Below are 19958 nucleotides of genomic sequence, written 5' to 3'. Positions count from 1 at the left end.
TTGGAAACACTTAGATTACTATTAAATTGGAAACAGTTAGGTAACCATTAAATTGGAAACACTTAGATTACCATTTAATTGGAAACAGTTAGGTTACCATTAAATTGGAAACACTTAGATTACCATTAAATTGGAAACAGTTAGGTTACCATTAAATTGGAAACACTTAGATTACCATTAAATTGGAAACACTTAGATTACCATTGAATTGGAAACACTTAGATTACCATTTAATTGGAAACACTTAGATTACCATTAAATTGGAAACAGTTAGGTAACCATTAAATTGGAAACACTTAGATTACCATTAAATTGGAAACACTTAGATTACCATTTAATTGGAAACAGTTAGGTTATCATTAAATTGGAAACAGTTAGGTTACCATTAAATTGGAAACACTTAGGTTACCATTAAATTGGAAACACTTAGATTACCATTAAATTGGAAACAGTTAGGTTACCATTAAATTGGAAACAGTTAGGTTACCATTAAATTGGAAACACTTCGGTTACCATTAAATTGGAAACACTTCGGTTACCATTAAATTGGAAACACTTCGGTTACCATTAAATTGGAAACACTTCGGTTACCATTAAATTGGAAACACTTCGGTTACCATTAAATTGGAAACACTTCGGTTACCATTAAATTGGAAACACTTCGGTTACCATTAAATTGGAAACACTTCGGTTACCATTAAATTGGAAACACTTCGGTTACCATTAAATTGGAAACACTTCGGTTACCATTAAATTGGAAACACTTCGGTTACCATTAAATTGGAAACACTTCGGTTACCATTAAATTGGAAACACTTCGGTTACCATTAAATTGGAACACTTCTATTGCTGACTACAGAGAATTCCATTCAATTGGAATTGAGGTTGCCCCAGAGGACTCGAAATTTATGTTAAAGAATTAGATAGGACAAACAAACTTGCAAGTACATTTATCTCTACGCCTCATGTAGTCGGAAAAACTACATGTCACGGTAAGGAATGAAGAAACTGGACAAATACTAAGAATGAACGTTACACATCTAAAAAGAGTGGAAGGGGAATGGAAATGTAATGGAAATTTAAATGAAGATACATCAAACATTAATGAATGAAACAATCTGGTTGGAAATTATTAATTTATAATTACAGTAAAAAAAATATATATAAGATGTTTATTGAGTTGAAAATAATAATAAAATAAAACTTGTTAACAAGGAAGGGATGTAGTGTTTGTGTCTATGGAATAGATACAATTCACTGTCTCATGTACCACACTGGAATGGACAGCTGTCTCTGGGTAGTTGAGTGACGAACGCGGTACGAAGCGGACGTGCGCCTGCGCTCCAGTGTGGTAGTGGTGAGCCAGTGTCTGTCCTTAATCATCTTTAGGGACCCTATGGTCCTACACTAACCTTTTCATGCTTTGCTCCAGGCTCCATGTAACCACCGAACCATTATGTAGCAGTAAGATATTTACAATTTGAATAACCAGACCTATGTATAAAAGCACTGATGACTTTTGTAAACAGGATAAATTGTTACTAACATTTTTATTAGTAACCATTAAATGTCAAGAACATATACAATTAAGTGTTCATATTTTCATTCTTTTCAGTTTCTGTACAAAAACAGAGTCCAATATGTATTAATAAATGGGATATTATGGGATTGCTAAAACAATTGTAGTTAATTTACTTCAGTTGATGAACAGCATACAAGATTGTGTTGCTGGTATCACTGCATGTTTTATCAGTAGACGGGCGCCAGCATCCGGCGCGCGACCTTCGCCATACTTGACTCACTGATCGCTTGTTACGTCATCAGCCTTTCCAGCTGCACCATAAGACAAATACCGAATTAGTTCTATTAAAGCTCCTTGTAAATTTCGGCTGGATACATTTCGGTTTACTGAGAATTAAAACTATAATTAAACAGTAGTATCTACGATGTAGTAAATATGCCGTTATGATTGTTGATGATGTGACGTTCAGGATAGAATGAAATGGTTTCGCGTCTGCACTTGTCTTTACGATTGTACTGTGTATTGTAGTTGAATTACTTTACTCATGTTATGACTAAAGTACTATATTTGCATACTGCTTGTTGTATTGACTTGTCTAAAAGGCAGAGTTACGACCCACACCGACGTATAGATAGCTTTCATACATACTTTCACTTAACTACATACCTTATGAACTACTCTCTATGTATATTAAAAAGGCCGTAATATCGATCGAACAATGTTTGTTTAGTATATTTAGTAACGCAAAATTTAAAGAAACTTCATCAAATAAATGACTTCCATTGATGTATGCATCTTACGTAAGTCTTACAGCCTTAAGCAAAATGAATTTTAACAAGTTATTCCATTCAAAACGTTTTAGAGAAAATTGGATAAATTTACAATGGAAATATACTTTAACTTTGTACATTTCTTAAGATTAGTAAAACGTTTGTTATCTTGGGCGGAGAAGATATACTGTCGTCAACTGTCGTTCTTAATTTTGGTTTGCTTTCTCCTCGTAATATTTTTTTTATATTAGCATAACTTACCGTGGGCTTCTGAGACCAAAATTCCCAATTAAAACAAATTGTTATCTCTGTTTTGTCAAAGATAATGACAGGGATGACGATATGTTTTATACAGAGATTTTGGTCTTAAAAACCAATGTTTAGTAGGTAAGCCATGGATAACTTACGTAAACGCAGAGCCCATTTAGTATTCATTTTATCGTCTATATATATTAGTTTTTAGGATAATTATTTTGTAGTAATAATTTTTTAATTAACTTAAACTTTAGTAGGTACCTTATGATCCTGGAAAGCCATAAAATATTTTTAATTTAAACTTGGTATCACTAATTTTAATAAAACTAGCAGCGGATGAGAACGCGTATAAAAATTTGTTACGTTAAAGTGGCTACTTCATATCTCGCAGAGAGGATAGCCCTAGGGAAGGGGGTTTACTGAATAGCGGCTTAACTCCCCTCCACACTTCAAATCACATGCACTGGTAACAGCTAACAGCTGACTCACGGCTTGCGTAGTTTCTATATTTAGATATTGTCTCTCGGACCGTCTGATTACTGTCTTATAAAAAACTACGTATTGTACAAATTTGTTAGAAATAGAAATGTTAACTAATTTTGCTCTCTTTCATACAAACCAATTAGACTTATTTCATGACGTAATTCTAATTAGAATGATCAAGGTCAGCTCTGTGTTGTGTTTTGTAACAGTCAATAAGTTCTTACCAGACCGCTTGGATAACTTTTACGGGTTAAATATATTTAGTACCTAGGCAATTATTATTGAAGGTATGTAGTATCTATTGATTATTTATGTAATCCAGGTCCTACCGCATAATTTCTATACGTTCGTATACGTTGGTAAATTAAATATTAACCGATCGTGTTACGCGAACCGACCTCGTGACATGCGATATTAATTTCACCGTTATAATGACTATGATGCTAATCTTTGATTTGATAACAATTTCATTACAACGGATTACACGTTAATCACAATGCATGACAATGTATGACAGTTTTCGTATTACATGAAATTGTCCAAATCTTCCTTAAAATTGTCTACAAATTAAATTGTAAGAATAACTATTCCGTAGAGACCTTACATTTTTTATCGATTTATCTGCATTGTGTAGAGGAAATGCAAGGCCGTTCAGGCGCCTTGTAATTCGTGTAATTATGATCATTTGAGACCTCACTCACTCCAACAGTGAGAAAATTATCTCATTGTTTAAGTGCATCAAGAATTAAGAAGCATTTCCGTTAAACATTAACTTTCTAATGCCAATAAGAAATTGCAACTCTAATCATACGTGAAACGAAAACTTTGTATGTACCCTTTTTTAAGGAAATTGCGAGACCGATGGACGTGTAATTTGACACAGTTTTATTGTGGCGTAGAAATGCATAAGGCTATATTTAATTTAAAAAAAGTTTGTGAATTATTGTCAGTTCGAGCAATCGGCTACCACTATAATAAACTGATTAAAAAAATAAGTAGAATCATACTTAATTCGACATCGAAATCCGCCATATAATAATCTGTACTGACGGAAAATAAATGTCAACTTCATTCATAACTCTATTACGGCTACTCATAGTATAGTCACGACAGACACGCCGAAGACCAATTATAGAATTGTATGATTGTAACATATACTGTTACTTCAACACTACAGACACGTTCTACCATTACAGATGATAAGATGTTAATGATGTACGGGTTCCGCCACAACCATGCCAATGGTAACAATTTCACACATACAACTCTAATAGATTTGCATGATACGATCTTGTTTTCACGGTCAGGTAGCCGTTTCAATGGCACTCAAGTATATTAGTCAGACAACTTCAATGAAATCATCGTAGTAATCATGCGCGTATGATTTGTAAGGATGGATCATAGACGTAACGGGTAACATCGTAATAGCATTGTAATGTTATCTAAAGGGTTCTAATTAACGGCGATTACCTAGTCGTTTTTTTTTATAATGTAAGTTGAAAAACGAGCAAGCGGCCACCGGTACCTATTCGCCAAAATAGCGGAGTGACCTTACCCGTACGAAGTTGACGTTCCCTACCTATAATCAACCGAGGAGGGGACAGAAAGAGGATAGTTCACATACGTGTCTCCCACCAAATCTACTTCCCCTTCCCATGCTTTCCATGTACGAAAAGGGTGGTGGCACACTCATCAGACGAAACGCGAATTATTTTGTCTTCAATGGGCGAGCCGGCGCATTCTTAGAAATAATATTATTGCTGAATATACCACTGTTAAACGACCATCTGTCTAAATTGGCGCTAAAAGAAGGACTTCTCTTTTTAAATACCAGTAGTCGTGCCAGTTTTGAACTAGGCAACCGTAGTTTGAAAAGATACGTTTTTTCTATGGCATTTTTATCGAATAAACTCGTTCCGCCCCCAGCGTTATCTAAACCACAAACCGAAAGTTTGTAGCGTGCATTAGACGTGCTATCTCTAGTTTCCTATATAGAACACGATACAAGTAAATGCGTGGTATTCCAACTTCAACAATATTTTGCACGTTTTGAAATTAATTAGTACGAAAAAGTGATATCGAGACAACTCTTATATCGATATTGTATGTATTAGAGTTAGTTTTAGAACAATATATTCAGACAAAGTAATACCTTTTGGCCCTTTTCCAAATCAAAGCACTAAACGGGATCCCTCGAGGTCAGTCTGGTACACGCCAAATTAAAGCATCCAAAACGCTCTGTTACCGAGAACGTTCGTATATATTCGTACAGTCCGTTATGTATTGTATGTTTCACACGAAGGCACCACAGTGAGGTAAATCTGTAGAACGGTACAGTAATACTATTGTTAGAACGCACACGACGAAAATGTACTGTTTTGATAGTAAGTGTACGTTGAAACAATAATAGTACAGCACTGTCTACTGTCCTGTTTCACTGTGCTGCCCTCGTGTGAAAATAGTAAAAGGTTAAGTAAATTATATTATGTTTGACTCTCAAACTCTAGACTGTGTTAGCATGTTTATGAAAACGTGTACTAAAGCTGTGGCTACTTTATTAATGAAAGTTACCAAAGCTCGCATCCAACTCAGGATTGAATGAAAAATGGATTTTCCCCACTGAGTCACATTACCTCGACCTAATATAAAAAGTTGACATGCAAGTCGCTTTTAATTATCAAATTGTTATGCTTTTAACAATGACCTGAATTTTAGTGAATAAAATTTAAAATTTGCCTTGCCTTTTGATGTTACCACCTGTTTACCTTACCTAATACAAGTATGTGACAATAACTTTAATAATTTCGATCTAACTGTATTGAAAAAGATAAACGTTTTATAGATTTCCACGATTCGATTTTCCGTGGAAAACGAGATGTTTTTATTTATTTATATTTAAGTCGGTTTAATTTTGAGTTTCCAACTGAAATGTATAATTCAAGCTGCAGACATCGACGCCCATAGTTTGCTAAATTAATATCGTCCGACGAGGCGTGCGAAATGAATTCGAATGTGCGCCTTTTTCATACGTAAATATAAAATGCAATGAATTTCGACCTTTTGAAATTGTAATGCAATTTCCGAGCACCTGATTCCATTTAAGTTCATTCCTTTCGCGATTTCTACAGTATTATTTAAGTGTACTATTTTGCAAAAATAATTATGACCTTTTTTTTCTGGAAAATACAGTATTTTCATTCATTTTTTCTATAAATTAATTTAATTAAAAAAATGAATGGAATGTCGATAAAAAACTTTGTTATTTATCTTATAATTTTATAAAAAATCTGAATGAATTTTCTCTTTCGCAAAGCTTCTGATAAATTACTTCATTTATTCTTTTCCCAAATCTTTTACGTTCAGTCTAGTCCAAGTAAATATGTCTTGCTATAGACAGAATAAATCACCAATAAAGCTTAAAGAACTTACTTATTTACTTTATAAATACTGACGGAGACAACAAACAAGGTAAAGAAACCGAAATCTGCCTAGATACGGTGAGACCGTAGACATAACGATATAAGACGGGACTTCGACTTTAAAAAAAATGTTATGTTTGCAAACGAGCAAGCGGCCACCGTCCGCTGCTCATAGACATTCGTAATTGCAGATGCCTTGCCTACTTTTAATCGACAGAGGATTTTCTATTTTTGTTTTGAATAGTCTCTTTTTCCATACAATTAAAAGTGAACTATAGTTTGAAATTCGTACAAATGGATACGGAAATACTATTAGTTACTCGTTTATTTTAAATTAAATTTCTATAAACCTTTTTGGCTAGCTTTTAGCTAGCTCAAAAAAAAAAAAAAGCTTCGATAATGTAAGGTTGAGATAAGCTGAATTAAAAACATGACCAACATTTCCTCCGAGTATAGGTTCAGGTACTGTCCTATTGGATTGTGCCGGATTATATCTGTCGGAAGAAATGTCAGAATATTTCTCTCAATAGTTTTTCGATTCGTCTTTTTGAGGTGTCGCAAACGGGGCGGAGGAGATTATTTTTTTTCAGACGTTTTGGCTACGTCGCGAAATATTCGCAGTAGTCTACAATATGCTATATTTTCTTGTTGCGTATCGTTGGGCTGTTATTTTTCTGGCATTAATTTTATTTCTCAATGATTAGATACCTTTCAGAAAAATAAAAAAGGAAGGGTAAGTTAAAGTTAAATTAAGATCTATCTAGCCCGACATGGCTGACTGTACGAAATGACTTTTTGACCATGAATACAATCGAGTGACAAAATCAAGTCTTGTCTTTATTCTATAGGGGTTATCAGTATTACAAAAACACTAGTTGATATAGGGATAAAAGAGTTGTTAAAAAACATTTTTGATTTTCATTATCTGTATTAGAGACTAGCTGTCGCCCGCGACTCCGTCCGCTCGGAATTAAAAAAAAAACGAAATAAGTAACCTATGTGTTCTTCCAGACTATGTTCTACAAATTTTATCAAGATCCAAGACCTTCAAACAAACATCCATCCATCCATCTAAACATTTGCGTTTATAATATTTGTAAGATTTAGCCTTAATAAATGTTTAAGAAGTATTTCGCCAATTAATCTGACTTTATAGCTGAAGTTTACTACCTATATTTAAGCGTTAACTTTTGTATGTATGTGCTAATTAAATTATTAATCCGGGGACAGCGCAGTCGGAGCGACATATTGTGTACTGAGCGAGCAAATAGAATACCTAATCCTGTTTCAACCATTCGCTCATCCAAACATAGGACTTGTCAAATAATGTAAACTAAACATTTGACTTACATATTACAACGATTGTTTGTGTAGATTGTAAGTAATGAAAATATAATATTAATTGAAATGTTTTGTCCTCTTTTCATTGTCTGTAAATATCTAATATATAAAATTCTCGTGTCACAGTTTTCGTCACCGTACTTCTCCGAAACGGCTTGACCGATTCTCATGAAATTTTGTGAGCATATTCAGTAGGTCTGAGAATCGGCCAACATATATTTTTCATTTTTTTTTTACTGCGCGCGGACGGAGTCGCGGGCGACAGCTAGTATTTTATAAAATGTACGTATAGTACATCATTATAACAAGGAAACTGACAAGCAAAAAATCTTAGTCAAACTTAGTTTTAAAAAAAAAATTATATTACCATTTATTGTTTAATTTGTAATCTCATTTAATTATCATTAGGTATAATGGAAGTTATAATTCTCGGGAACGTATCTGCAAATCTACATGGGAACAGACAGATTGTTATATTATTAAAGTTTGTTTTGCAAGAGACAATTTTTTTTATTTCACATGCAACAATCAGGGCGAAACTAGTAACAATAATACAATAGGTGTCTTTATCTAATACTCAATGTTCTAATCAACTGTAAGGCACAACACAATGATTACATTGATCTTAGACTTAAGAAGTATAGTATTGTATTATTTAATTTGCATTTGTGTTTTGTTTACGAAGTTAAAGTAAATAAATGTATTACATACTAGAAATAAAATTATTAAAAATTTAAATTTAGCTAACGACACAAAGTAAAAAGTAAAAGTTTCTACATTGCTGACAAGAGCTTTCAATTCGTAAGTCGTTTAGTAGTCAGTCTTATTAGTTTATATATAAGAGGTATAAATATTTAAAAAACAAATACATAGGTAGAATTTTATATAAATGCTAAAAAAAATTAGTTTGGATAGGTACAAATGTGGGGTTCTGTAAAATAATCCATTCGTTCGTTGATCAATGTAGGGATTAAATATACTTCGGTACGGGGGATATTTTCGCTACGTCATTTTTCGCGTGTCAACCAGCCTAAATACGTTTTCAATTTACTAAGCCATTTTAGATCCAATATGCACTAATTTGTTTTATACAATTTTGATAAAATTTTCTAAAGTAAATTAATAATTTGATCTGCATTTCGTAATTGCATGGATGTTTCGTAGTCAGCAAATAAACCTTTAAAAAATATTGCGTTGCAGTGTATAGCTTCGCGATGGCCGTTGTCATTTTGTACTGATACCTACTTCTGCTTACTTTACAGCTTTGCCTTTGGCTGTGCACGGCTTCACCGAATATCTTGTTTTATGCATACCAAATTTAAACTATGTTAATATGCTCGTATTGTCAACGTTTTAGTTTGTTCAGTATTTATAGCATTTAATTTTGCTAAAATTTTTGAATTAAAATTAGAGTATATATGATATATTTTGTGAAAGAGATAACATATTCGGTAAAACCGAAAATGAACTCTAACTGGAGTATGTCCGTAGTTGGTTTTTTGCATTTGCTAAATATTCATTTAAGTAAAAATTTTCACATTTCTGTTTAGATAAACTTTTAATCCATTTAATTAAATAGTTATTTAATTTATAAGGAAAGTTAAGTGACCACTAAAATTATTAATTTTTCAAATTTAATTGTACAATAATGTAAACGAAAAAAAGCAGACATTTTGTACAATGGATGTTGTCATGAAACGTTGCAGTAGGGTTTTATCCCAACATATTATCTTTTAAGGGTAGTAATAAAGCTCGCGGACCGCGGCCCTTCTGCGTCGCGATTCCGCGGCATGGGGTGTGTAACCACGGTCTTTATGCCTACACCTGTTACCACCCTTTTCTACCCCTTAATAAAACGAGATTGTTATCGCTGCCCCTTTAATAACGAAGTTAGCAACGCGACCGCCTTATTCCGCTTTGATTTATTCACCTTGTATATAATAAAAAAAAAATATTTTGTTATTAAATTTATTGATCTAACCCATGATGCTAACATGAGAACGCTTATCATTATGATTGACATGTTATCGGACATACAGAGATAATTTATCTATTTGTATCTTTAAAATGTGTAAGAAAATTTCGTATCTGTAAAAATGTAAAGTTTGTTGTGATGAGATTTCAGTATGTTACAATTACCGTGAAAACAATATATCTATCTTGTAACAATATTTTGTTACTATTTTTTTTTATTCATATCTTTGGTATTCTTGCATTTTCGATCATCAATCTAAGATACAACAATGGTTTGAACAGTTCAATAGGTTAACTAAGTAAGCCTAACAATTCAATAATTCTTGCCACAATATTTTTTTATATTTATTTGGTTGTAACAGACATAATGCCAATAAGAGTAATACTTTATAATAAATGCGAAAGTTGGGATGGATGGATAGTTGAATGCTTGGTACTGCGTACCTAGAAAACGGCTTAGCGGATCTCATGAAAGATGTCATAGCCTGGAAGAGCACATAGGCTACTAATTAAGTTTTTTTTAATCCCGCGCGAACGGATTTGCTGGTTAAAGCTAGTAAAAAATAAAGAAGAAATGAGTAATTTTTTAATAGTTGTTTAATTGCAGAACGTGTATTGTAAGCACAGAAAAATCCATGAATGAAAAAGTTTGTACTGTAAAGTTGTTAAGTGAAATAGAGCGCATTACTGCCAGGCCGGTTGTGAAATAGGTCAGCCGATGCATACGTATTCGTACTTTATAGTTTTAATACAATGTTAATGTGTTCCGTATTAAATTATTATTGCCGTACGTAGTGAGCTGTTAATTAAAATTTATCTTTTTATTTTATTTGATTTAATTCAAAGATCAAATGTTGACTGTATTATTTATAATTATTTATTAAAAGGCAACAGTTTGTGGCGTTTCCCCACTACGCAGGCTATCTGCGCATGTCAGATGATGTCAATCAGTTGGAACTAGACAGCTAGATAGTAAGGTGGTGCATGTTATGTATATATGTGTAAATATAGCATTGGAAAAAAATGTGTCTAAGTTTAACTGTGGTATCTTGTAACTATCGTCCCTATAATTTTTAAAAAGTATAGCAAAAAATATTTAAAAAAAATTAAATACGCAAAACTTAGAGCTCTGTCAAATAGCCGGTATTGTAGGTCACTTTGGCTGAGCCAAATTTAAAACAGCAGCAATTAATCATTCTCAAAGTATATTGTTCTGAAAAGTGTAAAGCTATGTAAATTACGGGTAAATTTTAGAAGGAACAATGCGTGTTCTTACAAATAATTTCTCGCAGCCATAAATAAAGGTGTCAGTTTTAATTCGTAGTAGGTCCACGTGCGCCTACAAACTTCCTCTACGATACATTTGGCGCTGTCACCATAAAGTTTACAACTTTACGCATTTAAGTTATAACTGAACCTGCAATAGAATTCTTAAATTTATTGTTATTATTTATTTATTATTATTCGAAGAATCAACATTTAATGACAGAAAGAAGTCGTTTGTGTTCTTTTTATCCATTGTTCGTAGTCAAGGATGTAAAATGTTTACTCGACTCGTCCAATGAAGTCAGTTAATATAATTACCAAATCGCACGACCAACACGAATACGACATTTTATTCAGAAACCATTAAAGAGCTTTCGCATATTACATAGATCTTCATTCTCTCGTTAAGGCGCATAGAACACCAAAGTAATTCTGGTATTCCAGTTGGATAATTGCCAAATGACTAAACATACGAAAATTTATCAAAGTCATGAAGCAACCTGAACTTATTAGAATTGCATTATTTTATGTAAATAATTTTTTAACTCGACATTACAAACGTTTCTTTACTATTTCTCATCACATATATTATGTCTCTTAAATCATTACTTAAATTTCTTAAATCATGTTATTTTTTTAATAATGATGCATGATGCCCTACCAAAGGGCCAATAACATTCATATTCAAAATGGTTAAAAAAATATTTTAGTATATAGTATCACATTTCAGCGGTGATCTACAAAGCTAAATGGAAAAGTAGCGCCGCCTGATTTCGTATTCAAAGTGCAAAGTGACTACATAGAGTTGCAAATAGCTTGTCTGTAACTCAGTTTTCACTTACAGATGATGCGAATAGATCTGGTGAACGTACCAAGGAGAGTTTTTTTATTTTTACTTCGGTTGGTACTGCCGAAACATCTGTACAGAAAATATTCATCCATCTTATTCCCTTTCAAATAAACCGAGATAGAATTATGTTTTAGTAAGGGTTTTTACAAAAACTCCAACATTAAAACAAGATTTAATGATTTGCCATGGTTATAAGCTATGTACACGTAGGTAAGTCAATTAACTAGTCGTAATTCACGCTGGATATATCGCTTCCCTGCGAAAAAGATGAAAGCCTTCGCACGTAATTGACTCCAACTTGGAAAAGCGTTTGGTGAAATGAATACTGAAGCTTACATTGCTGCCGAGTGTATTGTTACGTTGTATTGTGAATTGAACCGGACATTAGACTACGGGTATTTCATGTGTTAAATCAGATCAGAATGGACAAGAATTTCTTGTTTTAAATTGATTTTGTTCGGTTTAAACGTGTATACGTGTTGGTACTGTGGGGTTGAAATCCTATTTGATAATTTTAAAGCTTGTCATGTAGTTCTAAATTGAACGATAAGTGCACAGTAAGTTATAACTTTATCGTTTAGAAACGTTCGTCTAAACTATTTTGAGTTTCGTGGCGAAATGCCAACCTCTTACCCGTTTTCTCTGCCGAGATTGTTTATTTTAAGTTAATTCTTAAATCTTATCTCGGATTACTGCCCGAACCTCGCCTCAAAAGCCTCGAACTCGAAGGAAGATCTAAGTTATCTGTTTCATTTTGCAGAAGTCCGGGCTTTCGTAAAATTTTAATCGTTAATAAGGCCTTTGTACAGAAAGACGCGAGCTTAATTCATTAAGAAGTACCGTTGAAATATGAAAATGATTTTGCTACACCTTATTTTATTCTTTATTCACTAAATTATTTCAAAAATAATCACTACACTTTAATAGAGTAAGTAGGGATGAACGAAATCGAGGATAATAAAAATATTTACTTACATTTAATGTACAAGAGTTTGAAGTTTAAACTAAATGCTTAAAGAAAGCGTAAATATTATGTTTCCCTATAAAAATCAATGCAAGTTTTTTCTGATAACATTAGTTTCAAATAGGTTATATTGTTGATTTATTTTTCACAAGATCTCAGTTTTTTTAAAAACTAATATTAAAAATTAGCTGATAGGAACAAAATAAATTCGTGCTTGCTATCTCTAGTACCTACCTTCAGCCGTTGTTTTTGTCATAACGTAATTAATTGTACTTGGCTGAAAGAATTTTCGAGAGTCCACAAATAGGGCGTGTCGAAACGTCGTTGAGTGGTCTCGATGGCGGGCACGCGTCCGCGCCGTAATTATGTGCCGTCGAGATTTACCTCTCCCCATCTTCCCCACCTAGTTCCGACCTTCCTGACCCAGATTTCTGGGTAATCCCATTAATGACTGTACTTTCAGTATCAAGTAGGTCTTTTCTATTGTACTCCTCGCTATCGGAAAATCCGATAGGAGCAATTATTTCTTTATTCCTTATTAATATCCCGATTCGTTATTTATTCATGAGATCGTTGTTCGATTTGTGTCTGATTTTGCAACAATAATTAAATTAAAACCTTTTCTATACAATTGGAATACACTTCAAGAAATGCTCTTTTAATTCTAATACGAACTGAAACTGATACGTTTTACATTTTTTTTATGTAATTTAAAAATAATATTGAATGTATTTAAAAAAGCGACATACTTAGAGCAATTATCAAATAAATGGTAATTTCACTATGTATTCGTATGTTTTGTTACAAACAATTTTACCATCAGCAAAATACGACAATCAGCAATAAAATACGTAGTTTTATTATCGAGTATTATCTTCTCTCTAAACATAGCACGTTGTGGGCCGCATCCAATCTATCCGGTATAACTATCCGCATCAAATATTAACTCACCCATTTTCTCGGCTCCGTTTCTGCTTTGTTCTCGTAGAAATTAGTCTCGATTAAATGTTTTATATGATAACGTTATTTAGCTATTCGTAAAGTTGAAATGCTTTATATATCTACAACATACATCTTTTCCCTCGAGTCCTCGTCAAGGAAAGGGTTGTGCAAAGGTGAAGGCCGCGGTCTTTGCTAACGTTTTAGACCTTTCCACAGATTACGATACTACTAGACGGTAAGGTACATACTTCGTAAATTATTGTTTACGATAAGTGACTGATCAGATATTTTTTATTCTATATTATTTTAGAAAATTAAAGCAGGTTATAAATATGTGCATTTTTAAATCCTTCAAAAAGTTAATTTATAAAGGGCTGTTTTGCCCTTTGCGCCATATCACCTTTTTTAACATGTATACTATATTAATTTAATTGAATATTTCGATATACACTATTTTAAATTTGATGTCGCTAATATAAGATGCTTTAAATTCGTTGATTTGGATATGCATGTAACGTCGGTAGGAAATCAAAAGCCGGCCTCGTCGGCTGTAATTGGTCTGCTACGCGAGTTTAACGGATAAATCCGATTCGTGTATGATATGCCGTCCCCCGTCCGCTCACGCCGTGCGACTAATTAAATATTTCACCTGGATTATATGTATGTCAAAAACGATCGTGCAAACATAATTATAAAATTGTTATTTGATGAAATTACAAAGTATGTTTATTTGCAGTTGTCATAACAAATTAAATTATAGGTTTTTATCAGATGAAATAACAAAAATCGCATCTTTATAAATTATTTGATAACGCGTTATCACAAAATTGTCTACCTCTCGTATTTAAAATCATAGATATTATTTTCTCGTAGACATTATAAAATTTATATCCACATTAAAATTTTGTTGTTATGTCGCGTTAAGAGAAAGGTACAGGTCAGAAATTTTTATAATCAAACGAAACGACCTCAAAGAGATTTTCTCCTTTAAAAAGCGAGCGTTTAAAATGCATTAATAGCTGTGCAGTTTCTGTAATTACTTTTTTATCAGGCACTTTAGTATTATCGTTTGCGGTGTATACGGAGATGTTAGAAATTAAAAATATACTGTAAAGAATAAGACAGGAAAAAAAAAAAGAATAATTAATAAAAAATGAATTAAAAAAGAATAGGACAGGAAGAATTAATGAAAGTATTACCATAATTTTGATATAAGAATTAATTAATTCACATATGAACATAGAAGATTATTTTAATGATAATATTTCAGTTTATAGCCGCTATAAAATAAACCTAGTCAAAATGGTCTAAATAGATAGCATAGACAACATTTCTAATTTACACCTAGAATGGCGACCGTGACCTTAGAAATTACGCTCTTAATTGCTCAGTGTCTACGTTCTAGGATACTAACAAGGTGCTATTTCAGATCTTATTAAAACGGCCATAGGGTTGAAATAAAAACTGTTCTACTTCATAAAATACTGGTTTAAATAATTTAGCTTATGTATCTGTACTTAACCTTGTAGTTAACAAAGGTAACAAGCTACATGTTTACTGACAGCTTGTATTTTTTCATGGCAATCGGTGATAACGAGAATTAGGTGCGAAGGACATGTTCGTGAATCTTTACGTTAAGTCGGTGATAACTTCGACACAAATCAATATTCGATCCTTGAGAGGAGTTGAAAATGATTTTATATTATTAGGTGGCAAACGAGCAAGCTCCCACCTGGATTCGCCGCCGCCGCATTGCAGATGCGTTACCAACCTTTGATCGACGAAGGAGAAGGTGCACAGAATAGTATGTTTCCCCTTCCTATGCGTCTCCTCCTCCGTAAAAACTACTACTACTCACCGTGCGAGCTGAACAATTCGTGCAACAGATGTTGTTGTGCTGGCGTCTAACACTATTAAAATTTTTAATTCGTATGAACCGGCGTACAACATTCCGATTGTTATTGCGATCTTTAGATCAGTTAAAGTAAAAATTATTTGAGATCGAATAATGGTATCGGTCGTTACACGTGGACGTACGAATTTGGAATGATAATTTTTTTTATCGACGCAAATTTTGATGGAAACTATGTTCCCTTATAAGTTATTCAAGAACATCTTTAGAACTTGATGTTGAAATTGCCTTGTGCAATAAATCTTGTCCCGAAGTTGTTGGGTAAGTTCGCAAAGTTTGTACTTCTGCAAAGGGAAATATGGTAATTTAATTTTTCTTGGTAATTTTTATAGATGTAAGTTTTCTCTATTTGTATTTTTTATGGCTTAATTAGTATTTTGAAACGTTACTCGATAAATAATAATGGCCTTCCAGTTCAAATTTATGTAATGTCAAGTATACAAGTGTTGTATATTTCATAACGACTCTTCTATCTAAATTAGAAATATTGTATTTTTGCATCATTGATCAGTGTCCTTCTTAACGATATCCTTGTATGATATCTACACGAGCTCGACATTCCCAAGACGCAGACCACGTGTATTGATAGTCACATCGCTTGCCGTGAGGTCGCGTGCTTATTATAATATGCTCTATATTTATAGTGCAGCTTGTTCAACGAACCAGTCACTGCGCTAATGGCCACTTAATTTTATAGATATTACCCCGCAAACTCGATAAACTCAGTTGCCGGTTTAGTTATTTACGTTTTATTAGATCTTGTTGCAATTAAACCCGTTTTATTGCGGACGATACGCTTCCAACGTTGGTTTATTTACCTCTGCACATTTTCTAATTCCTTTTGAGTATAGTTATCTTAATGTTTCTTTTTGCTTGTGTCAATGTCCAAGCAAAAGATTTTTAACTCTATAATTTTGATCATTGCTTTAGAGACTATGAAATTAATTTCAACTCATTAATTTCTTTTTTAACAGTTTCATTTGTTGTAATATATCATAAAGACTCTAAGATTTTTTTTTTTTTATAAAACAATGTATGCATTAAAAATCTCATTATAAATCATATTTATACGGAGCACAGATTAGATACATTTCGTGTACACGTGTATCTAAAATTGTTTGAAGTTGTCGATAAAATAGTTTTTTCGCTTAACATTGTTATCTTATTGTCTGGAATCTTTCTTCTTTCGTCCATTACGTGTTTCGTCTTATCAAAAGTTAGCCAAGTTCTCGCCTGACAAACTTTGAATGTTTCTTATGTTTCTAGATAAAAGTCGGACTAGAAACATACTTGTACGTTGCCAGCTATGATGTAATCAGTCTTTGACGTATTAGCTTTTAATTGTGTGTTTTTTTGGAATATTTTCTTTATAGTATAAAATAAAGTAGTTTAGCGAGATATTTTAACAAATAATAAGTAATTTTTAATCCTCCCAAATAGTTTTGGCGACGGTCGTAAAAATTAAGGCAAAACATTAAAATTTACAAAACCTTATACGCCGACCCCACGTGAGTGGGATGAGGCCAGCGAGATGAATAAGGAATTATAGTCAATAATTTTCTAATACCCTTTCTTACCATAATATGTATCATTAGTATAAGGCCATCTTGGTATGTAGAAGTAAAGTGTTATTAGAAAAATCGGTAGTGTCGATAAGTATGGCAGTCGACGTAATGAGTACGATGTTTGTGGTAATTGAGATTGATAATAGCATGTTATTAGGGCGAAATGCTCGTCGCCATGACCCAGATCGGATTGCGCGGCGACAATATAACCCCTCCCCCCTGCCTGAAACAACGTCCCCCTGCCTGCCGCATTGCACCTGCATATGCGTAATAAGTGGTAGCTTCTCCGATAATTTATGCACCTTTGTGCGCGCCTGTACTGTACTTCACAAGCTTATTCTTATAATTGGATAATGCCTGTCGGCTTACCTCTGAACTGAATTTATTTTTCAATTTGATAAATTGATAAGGTCGTAAGAGCATATTATTTTTCATTTCCTCTCTTTGAAAATGAAACTCAGTAAAATATTGCTTGTGAAGCGCCAAGTTGTAAAGAAAAATTGCCTTACAAAACAGAGATAATTTATTCATGTTAGCGATTGCCGACAACAATACAACAACGAAGCGGAAGAGGCCTCGAACCAAAGAGCAATTTTTCCTTTTCTCACTATCAAATACAAAGCGTCGCGTAAAAAAATAATTGAAATAGATTTTTATTACAAACTTTTTACAATAAATAATCCTATGTTAGTTTTTATATTTGTAGTAAGGTTTAAAAATAACGTAGGTAATACCTATTAAAAAAAGTTAATTGTTATAAGAATTGGTAGTGTTACGCTTCATTGATTATAAACTCTATAAAGGACTAGTGAGTACAGAAAAAGGTCGCAAAATGTTGCATTGTGTTGGTAAATTTAAAAGTTCCCGAAATACAAAAAAAAACGACCAAAAGTTTTAGCTTAGTTCCCGGCCCATCACTAACTTACATTTTTATTCTGAAAAAACTTCACATCTTAATAAAACTACGTGAAACAGTTTCTGCTGCATGAAGGAAAGAGAAAGTGTATTGAATTGTAATGAATGAAAAATGTTTCGTCACTCGGGAACACCGTAATGTCGAAGCGACAGCGGCTTTCGATTTCACGACGTAGTCGCATAACGTATATCCGGACCGTGGATCGTGGCGGACCTTTGTGGATGCCGCCTGCCTCCGTAAATTGAATAATGCCCACCTCGCCTCAACTAAGTGGTCTCTATTTTGAACTACGTGCGCCGTCCCCCGCTCGCTGGAGCTCCGAAAATAACCTAATTTTTTTTTGTAATATTAATGTAACAAGGTCCTCATGGTTCATGAAAATTTTCTGAATTTCATTTAGATACATAATAGCTAATTAGTAGTAGACTGAAAATGCGCGGTTCCCCTGGCGAATCGAGAGAAATCTCAATTTTCTTACCGTGGGTTTCTGAGACCAAAATGTCTCTACAAAACATTTCTTCATTCGGGTCATTATCTTTGACAAAATAGAGTAAACAATATGTTTTAAACGAAGATTTTAGTCTCAGAAATCCACGGTAAATCAATAAAGCTGTTTATATTACAGGAATAAGAGCTCTCAATCGAATACATATATACGCTGGTGAAAAACATTTTCAACGCTGCCTTATAAATTCAAAAACAACGTTTTAAAATGATTTCCTTACAAATATTGTTAGTCGAGTTTTGTAGGGTCGAGTTTTGATATAGGGTAAAATGTATTAGTCGTATATAGGGCAACGCTCACTCTTCGTTTCGCTCTCACATGAAATAATTCATTAGGTCGTTGTTTGTTTCGTATTTGCTCGGATTAATTGGATTTTTATAGGGTTGCGGTGAAAGTTCTTACTTTGTTGTTTTTACAAAGGCTTTGTTGGTGTAATTGAATTTAATTATTAGATAGTTAAAGTGTAAACTATGCTATGTTTTTGATTTTTATTTATGCAAATATCATCCTGAAAGTATAATATATATTTACCCACAGTCTAGGACTAAGACTTAACTAAATATATTGATTTTGTTTTCGTTTAATTTCTAAATACGTTGTTACCTTTTGTCACATATTACATTTGTTAATTTGAATATGAAGTCGTCCTTTTTAGCTATTTTTACATGTACTGATATAAATTTATATATTTTTACGCGTCTTGTGACGTAGCAGACAGTGTGGCAGTAAACAAAGAGTTTGGAAATATGTTTAAAAATTCACGATGTGTTTCCATAGTCAACGCAAAGCTAAAAATACATATAACATTACCTTTTTGTATCTATTGTCATACATTTTGTAGCATTTAATAAAATAAAACCACGGAAAAAAACTTGAGACTTTTTTTGGTTCAGTTTGCAAAAAAATCGTGTTATTAAAATGGATCTACGAACTTTTAAGTGCCTACTAACAAACATTACGTCTGAAAATTATATATTACTTTATTATTCAGGCGAGCTACATTACTTAAATATCATCGCTGAAACTGAATGCCTAAAAACATCGAAGATTTTTTGAGTGGTCGTAATGCAGGGCTATAATACTTCCTCCCTTTTTTATATTAAAAGACCCCTTTCCTGGATTATGCAAAAACATTCGTTTTGTAGGGTAACTCGAGCGAGGCCTTTTCATATTTATCCCATCCAATTATAAGGGTGCTTGTAAATTAGACTTTTTTAATTGTAGGTATTCACAAAGTACAATTATTGCATCGTCACGCGGCCGCACCTTGACCC

General features: G+C 33.1%; 1 protein-coding gene across 5 annotated transcripts in view; it reads left to right on the top strand.

The window, feature by feature from the left end:
* LOC106720368 (syntaxin-1A) overlaps positions 1-19958 on the top strand; it is a 70932-nt gene that overhangs the window by 17734 nt on the left and 33240 nt on the right. The gene's annotated exons all lie outside the window — the stretch shown is intronic.

This window comes from Papilio machaon, chromosome 4 (assembly GCF_912999745.1).
Source record: "Papilio machaon chromosome 4, ilPapMach1.1, whole genome shotgun sequence".
NCBI lineage: Eukaryota > Metazoa > Arthropoda > Insecta > Lepidoptera > Papilionidae > Papilio > Papilio machaon.
The sequence above is the reverse complement of the archived record's forward strand: the minus strand, read 5'-3'. Positions and strand labels throughout refer to the sequence as shown.